Source organism: Dendrobates tinctorius, unplaced genomic scaffold (genome assembly GCF_039654945.1).
Source record: "Dendrobates tinctorius isolate UK_male_01 unplaced genomic scaffold, ASM3965494v1 ptg000230l, whole genome shotgun sequence".
Classification (NCBI taxonomy): Eukaryota; Metazoa; Chordata; class Amphibia; order Anura; family Dendrobatidae; genus Dendrobates; species Dendrobates tinctorius.
The window spans coordinates 10,897,068-10,904,243 of NW_027361897.1; positions in this window are offsets into that span (position 1 = coordinate 10,897,068).

A 7,176-nucleotide genomic window follows, 5' to 3' on the forward strand; every position below is an offset into this window, starting at 1 on the left:
CCGCATTTTACTATTCACTGTCCGTTGTTTTATAGCAGTAGTATACCATCTCTGCACGGTAGTCCCCGAGTTGTGATCGCACCTTTTCATAATTTATATTTGGTGCGATCCACCAACCCTATGAATACTTGGGTGAGCTCAATGGTATACTGAGGGAGGCAGAGTCCAATACCTTGAAAACATCAGATAAACTAAAGTTCATTTTGAATTAGAATCTTACTATAGCCACATTGTATGCCCTGCCTAAAGTGCATAAAAACGTCAGACCAATGCTGGCTAAGCCTATCATATCTGGCAATAATTCACTAACAGAAGGGGCTAGCCATTATGTAGATGAGCTCCTGTCTCCATTTGCTCCCACTTTACCCTTCTATGTGAGGGACACCAAGGATATGATGCAGAAATTAAGAGGACTTACTGTATCTGGAGCTACCAAATTGGTTAGTTTAGACATCAAGGCACTATACAGAATCATTGGACACGAGTTGGGCATAAAGGCTGAATCTCACTATTTGAGCACAAAGGGGAGACTATTTGGAATACACAATCCCTTCTAAATTTGTTGCTATTCATGCTTCAACACAGTTACTTTACATTTGCTGGTGCCCTCTATCACCAGATATGGTGCACCGCCATGGGTATATCTTGTGTCCCAACATTTGCTACCCTCTTTCTTGGGTGGTGGGAGGACACTTTGATGTTTGATGAGGATATTTCTTTCTTTACTAGTCACATTTTATTTTGGAGGAGGTATCTTGATAATGTGCTAATTTTGTGGGAGGGGGATATCAGCATTTTTCTTGATTTTGTTAGCATTTTAAAAAAGAACTCAATAGGGATGTTCTTCACACAAAGTTTGGAGACAAGATGTTTAATTTCCTTGATCTCACAATGTTAGGGCTGGCCGAACGCACCAAATAATAAAGATGGTAATAAGGTTCATTCGTAGCCCGGGGTCCACCGTGGAGAGATAGTAAACTGCTGCTCGGTAATGGTGGACGCTATATGGCGGTATAAGAGAGGAACACACGCGGGTTAACATCACCCGGTGTGTACAAAGGCGGACTCTGTTCCTTCACAGAGCCGCACTACCACTGAACAAAAATGTCGGAGCCTGTTAAAGCTCACAGAGCTCGGCAAAGTGATCGCTCAGAATACGGTCACAGAACTCTGCCCAAAGGACACAGGGTCAGAGTCCCTCTAGACCTACTAAGCGTGCAGCGTTGCACCTGCGGACGCCATTAATTGATGCTGGCTACCTTGGAGTGCTGACCAAGTACACTGTGGCGTACATACAAGGCCACCACTTGGCGCTGATGTCAGTCTTTGACTCTGCCTCCTACCTGATCCTCAGCCTGGGCTCTAACAGGCAAAGCTGCACAACACATGTGTACCAAGGGTAGGGGTTTCTTAATGAGTCATTCACCAGAGACATTCATTCATGCATACAACACTCACTCCACATGGTCTATACTAGCGCACGGCCGTGCAATCTTTTTATAGGCGCAGCCTTCCGGGACCTTCCTGATGGCCCAATCCGAGCTGCTTGAGGACCTGAGCATGTGACTTCCGACCACCAATGAGCAGTCGACTCACAGGCATGCTCAGATGGACAAAAGCAGGACTTAGTCCCAGGAGCATCTGCTTGCCTGATGTTATAGCTGAGCCTGGAGCGGCAGTAGCAACCAGACGCATAGCATTAGCCTGGGCAAGACGCTGGGACCGACGTCTCTACTGAGCAGGAACCTCTGCGGCCGCAGAAGAATGGGAGACCGCAAAGGACATGGCTTGAGATTCCCCCTGTGCAGTGGGGGAAACTCGACACCTAACACACAATCTCAATAAATGAGGAGGGAGAAATCCAAACTAAAATCTTCCGCAAACCCAGGCATAAAAATAATTTACTACACTGTAGCAGCTGGCACCCTCCTACACTTAAAGCTGACATCCCTGTTGGTCAGTACTTATGATCACAAAGGAATTGCTCAGATGATAGAACTTTTGAACAGCAGAATAACAAGCTGTTTAGACAGCTCATAACAGGAGGCTATCCAAAAAAAAGTGCTTTTTAAGACCTTCAACAGGGACAAGAAAACCAATCGTGGGTCCCTATTGAATGAAAGACAGGATAAACTTGAGGATAAAGTTATCCAGTTTGTCAGCATGTATGATGAGCAGGCAGATAATGCATTAAAATCATAAAGAGATATTGGCCAATTTTAAAAGCTGATATTGACATTGGAGGTATGATTGGTTACTACCCTAGTGCCACCTATAGAAGGGGAAAGAATCTAAGAGACCACCTTGTTCACAGTCACTATAGTGGTAGAGGACATGAGAGAGGTGACAACTGGCTGAACAAATTGCAGGGGGAATCCTACTCATGTGGAGGATGCAGCTTCTGTGGGTACTTACCAAAATTAAAAGAATTTATCAACCCATCTGATAGTAGAATTAGAGATTGCATAATCTGTGAGACCAAGTGGGTGGTGTACATCAATATGTGCCCCTGGAAAAAACTATATGTGGAAAAACTATACAAGAGCTAAGAAGTAGTTTGTCAAAACACATACACTCTATAAATACAAAATTGAATACCCCCTATCGATTCATATGTGAACCTCCCATATTGAGAATCCCCTTTATTTCAGAATCTGTGGAATAAGGCATGTGACCCTAGGACTAAGGAAGGGAGATCTGTATAAACTTTTGCTACAAGAAGAAGCAAAGTGGATTTTTAGGATAAACTCACGTTGCCCTATAGAACTTAATGAAGGCTTCACATTTACAGCATTTTTGTAGTAATACAAAAGATGTCCATGCATATTTAAATGGAACTCTGTGTGTGGTATATATCCTATAGAGGGCCACTCTGCGAGGACTATCAGCCTTATAAAAGTTATAACATCTGTTTCTCCTTGAAGAGCATCATGGCTTGTTTGTCTGTTGACATTTAAAATGGTATCCTCTAATAAATGGAACCCTAAGAGTGACATATACCCTATAGAGGGTTAATCTGTAAGGCTTATTAACCTTATAAAGATATGTAGCAATCTTTTCCTCCTGTGGGGGGGTTACTACTGTCTGTTGACACCTTAAAATAATTCTAAGAGTCTATTTACATATGATTTAGCATTTAATGAAATATGATATCATAGAAATATGAACCTGCCTACTATAAATTTCATGAATATAATAAAGATCAGGTAATGAAGGTTTCTGACAACCTATTATTATTTTTTATCAAATTGAATTGTAGAATCCATAGTTGCTGATCTCGTTAGTTATGGTAATTAACAGTTATCTAACCGATTGTCCACCAACATTGGTGTCTGGTTAATATGATATACCATAATGGAGGATTAACCCCTTCATGACCCAGCCTATTTTGACCTTAACGACCTGGCCATTTTTTGCAATTCTGACCAGTGTCCCTTTATTAGGTAATAACTCTGGAACGCTTCAACGGATCTTAGCGATTCTGAGATTGTTTTTTCATGACACATTGGACTTCATGTTCGTGGTAAATTTAGGTGGACAATTTTTGCGTTCATTTGTGAAAAAATCAGAAATTTGGCGGAAATTTTGGAAATTTAGGAATTTTCAAATTTTGAATTTTTATTCTGTTAAACCAGAGAGTTATGTGACACAAAATAGTTACTAAATAACATTTCCCACCTGTCTACTTTACATCAGCACAATTTTGGAACCAAATTTTTTTTTGTTAGGAAGTTTATAAAGGTTAAAAGTTGACCAGTGATTTCTCATGTTTACAACAAAATTTACATAACCATTTTTTTTAGGGGCCAACTCACATTTGAAGTCACTTTGAGTGGTCTATGTGGCAGAAAATACCCAAAAGTGACACCATTCCAGAAACTGCACCTCTCAAGCTACTCAAAACTACATTCAAGAAGATTATTAACCCTTCAGGTGCATCACAGGAACTAAAGCAACATGGACGGAAAAAATGGACATTTTAATTTTTCCAACAAAAATTTTCTTTTAGCATCAATTTTTTCATTTTCACATGGGCAACAGGATAAAATGGATCCTAAAATTTGTTGGGCAATTTCTCCTGAGTACACCAATACCTCATATGTGATCATAAATCACTGTTTGGGTGCACGGCAGGGCTCAGAAGGGAAGGAGCGCCATTTGACTATTTGAATGGAAAATATGCTGGAATATTTAGCAGTTGCCATGTCGCGTTTGGAGAGCCCCTGTGTGCCTAAACATTGGAGCTCCCCCGCAATTGACCCCATTTTGGAAACTAGGCCCCCCAAGGAACTTATCTAGATGCATAGTGATCACTTTGATTTGCTTCACAAATTGATCCGTAAAAAAAGTACTTTTTTTCACAAAAATTTTCTTTTAGCCTCAGTTTTTTTCATTTTCACATGGGCAACAGGACAAAATGGATCCTTAACTTTGTTGGGCAATTTCTCCTGAGTACACCGATACCTCATATGTGGTCATAAATCACTGTTTGGGCGCACGGCAGGGTCCGGAAGGGAAGGAGTGCCATTTGACTTTTTGAATGGAAAATTAGCAACAATCGTTATCGGACACCATGTCGCATTTGGAGAGCCCATGTGTGCCTAAACAGTGAAAAACCCCCACAAGTGACACCATTTTGGAAACTAGACCCCTTAAGGAACTTATCTAGATGTGTAGTGAGCACTTTGAACCCCCAAGTGCTTCACAAAAGTTTATAATGCAGAGCAGTAAATCCTCAATAATGATTTTTTAGCACGATATTTTTTATTTTCACATTGCTAACAGGAAAAATTGGACCACAATAGTTGTTGTTGAGTTTGTCTTGAGTGCGCTGGTTCCCCATATGTGGGGGGGAACCACTGTTAGGGCACAGGGCTCAGAAGGGAAGGAGCGCCATTTGACTTTTTGAAATGAAAATTAGCTCCAATCGTTAGCGGACACCATGTCGTGTTTGGAGAGCCCTTGTGTGTCTAAACTTTGGAGCTCCCCCACAAATGACCCCATTTTGGAAACTAGACCCCCAAGGAACTTATCTAGATGCATAGTGAGCACATTGAACCCCCAGGTGCTTCAGAGAAGTTTATAATGCAGAGCCGTGAAAATAAAAAATATTTTTTTCCTCAAAAAATTATTTTTTAGTCCGCAATTTTTTATTTTCACAAGGGTAACAGGAGAAATTGGACCCAAAAAGTTGTTGTACATTTTGTCGTGAGTACGCTGGTACCCTATATGTGGGGGGACCACTGTTCGGGCACACGTCGGGGCTCGGAAGGGAAGTAGTGACATTTTGAAATGCTGACTTTGATGGAATGGTCTGTGGGCATCATATTACATTTGCAGAGCCCCTGATGTGCCTAAACTGTGGAAACCCCACACAAGTGACCCCATTTTGGAAATTAGACCCCCCAAGGAACTTATCTAGATGTGTGGTGAGCACCTTGAACCCCCAGTGCTTCACAGAAGTTTATAACACAGAGCCGTGAAAATAAAAAATAATTTTTTTTCCTCAAAAAAAATGTTTTTAGACTGCAATTTTTTTTTCACCTAGGCCTGCCGGGACCTTCCACATGGCCCAATCAGATCCATGCGCTCTCCTCATGTGATCTACTATTGTTACCTTATATGGTCCGTAGCCACACCCACCGGGTCACATGGCTATGACCTCATCACAGGTCCTACAAGCATTCATGCACTCTATTAAAGCGTTCTAGACACCGCCCCTAGGTGGGTTTGTAGGTAGCTCTCACTGACACGGTGTAACAACAGCTCAGCAGGGCCTCTGCTGATCAACACACATATTCAAGTTTCCATCCTAAGGCCATCTACCTTGGGATACGTAATGGTCATTCAGCATCCTATACCCATTACTACAATGGATATGCCTGTAGGCCCGTCCTGGGACACCCACACAGCACCCCCTAGTGGACATAGTGGTCACTACACCACTATATATATATATATATATATATATATATACAGTACAGACAAAAAGTTTGGAAATACCTTATCATTCAAAGAGTTTTCTTTATTTTCATGACTATGAAAATTGTAGATTCACTCTGAAGGCTTCAAAACTATGAATTTACACATGTGTAATTATATAATTAACAAAAAATTGTGAAACAACTGAAAATATGTCTTATATTCTAGGTTCTTCAAAGTAGCCAACCTTTGCTTTGATTACTGCTTTGCACACTCTTAGCATTCTCTTAATGAGCTTCAAGAGGTAGTCACTGGAAATGGTCTTCCAACAGTCTTGAAGGAGTTCCCAGAGATGCTTAGCACTTGTTGGCCCTTTTGCCTTCACTCTGTGGTCCATCTCACCCCAAACCATCTTGATTGATGTTAGAATGCTAGCGACTCCTGGAGTGGACCCTCTGGGTCACGGCACCAACCCTCCCAGGGCGAGCTAGCCTAGTGAGGACCACCCCCTATACAGGGAGTGTCAGGAGCAAGCCCCAGGGGATACGATACCACGACTGCTGGCACCAGGCGGCCGGCTCACAGGAGATACGAGACTGTGTGACTGGAGGGTGCAGGATACTAGGGAACACAGGAGAGTACACGGGAGTGCGCTGAATACAGGGTAGTACCAGACGGGTACACATGGGCACATAAGGCGTGTAGCAAGTAACAGAACACAGGAATAGAGTGAATGCCAGGAGGCACGGCCGAGCAAGAAACAAGGGACAGGATACGAGAGGATGTGCCAGGAGGCACAACTGAGCATGAAGCAACAAGGGTTCAGAGCAAGTGCTAGGAGCACCACAGAATAGCAGACAGAGCAGAGGACCTGAGAACAGCGCACAGCCAGGCTGGGACACAGCTGACCCAGCCAGGAAGCACAACAATAATCAGGCACCTCCCCTAGGGGGAGCTCGTCTGATATAGCACATGACTACTACTGGTTCCGGGTCAGGACCTAGCCCGAAAGCACATGACCACTAGTGGTTCCGGGTCAGGTCCTCCAATACCATAGAGAGGACCGAGCCCTATACAGCACTGACAGGAACGCGCAAGCGCAAACGTGACATGGAGGAGGAGACCCGGGGACGAGAGCTGTGCGTGCGCACCCGATGGGGACCCCTGAGGGACCGCCGTACCGGAGGGAGTGACGTCAGGGCCGAAGCCCCGCCTCCTGGTGAGCGCGGCATAACAATTGAGTTCAGATCTGGT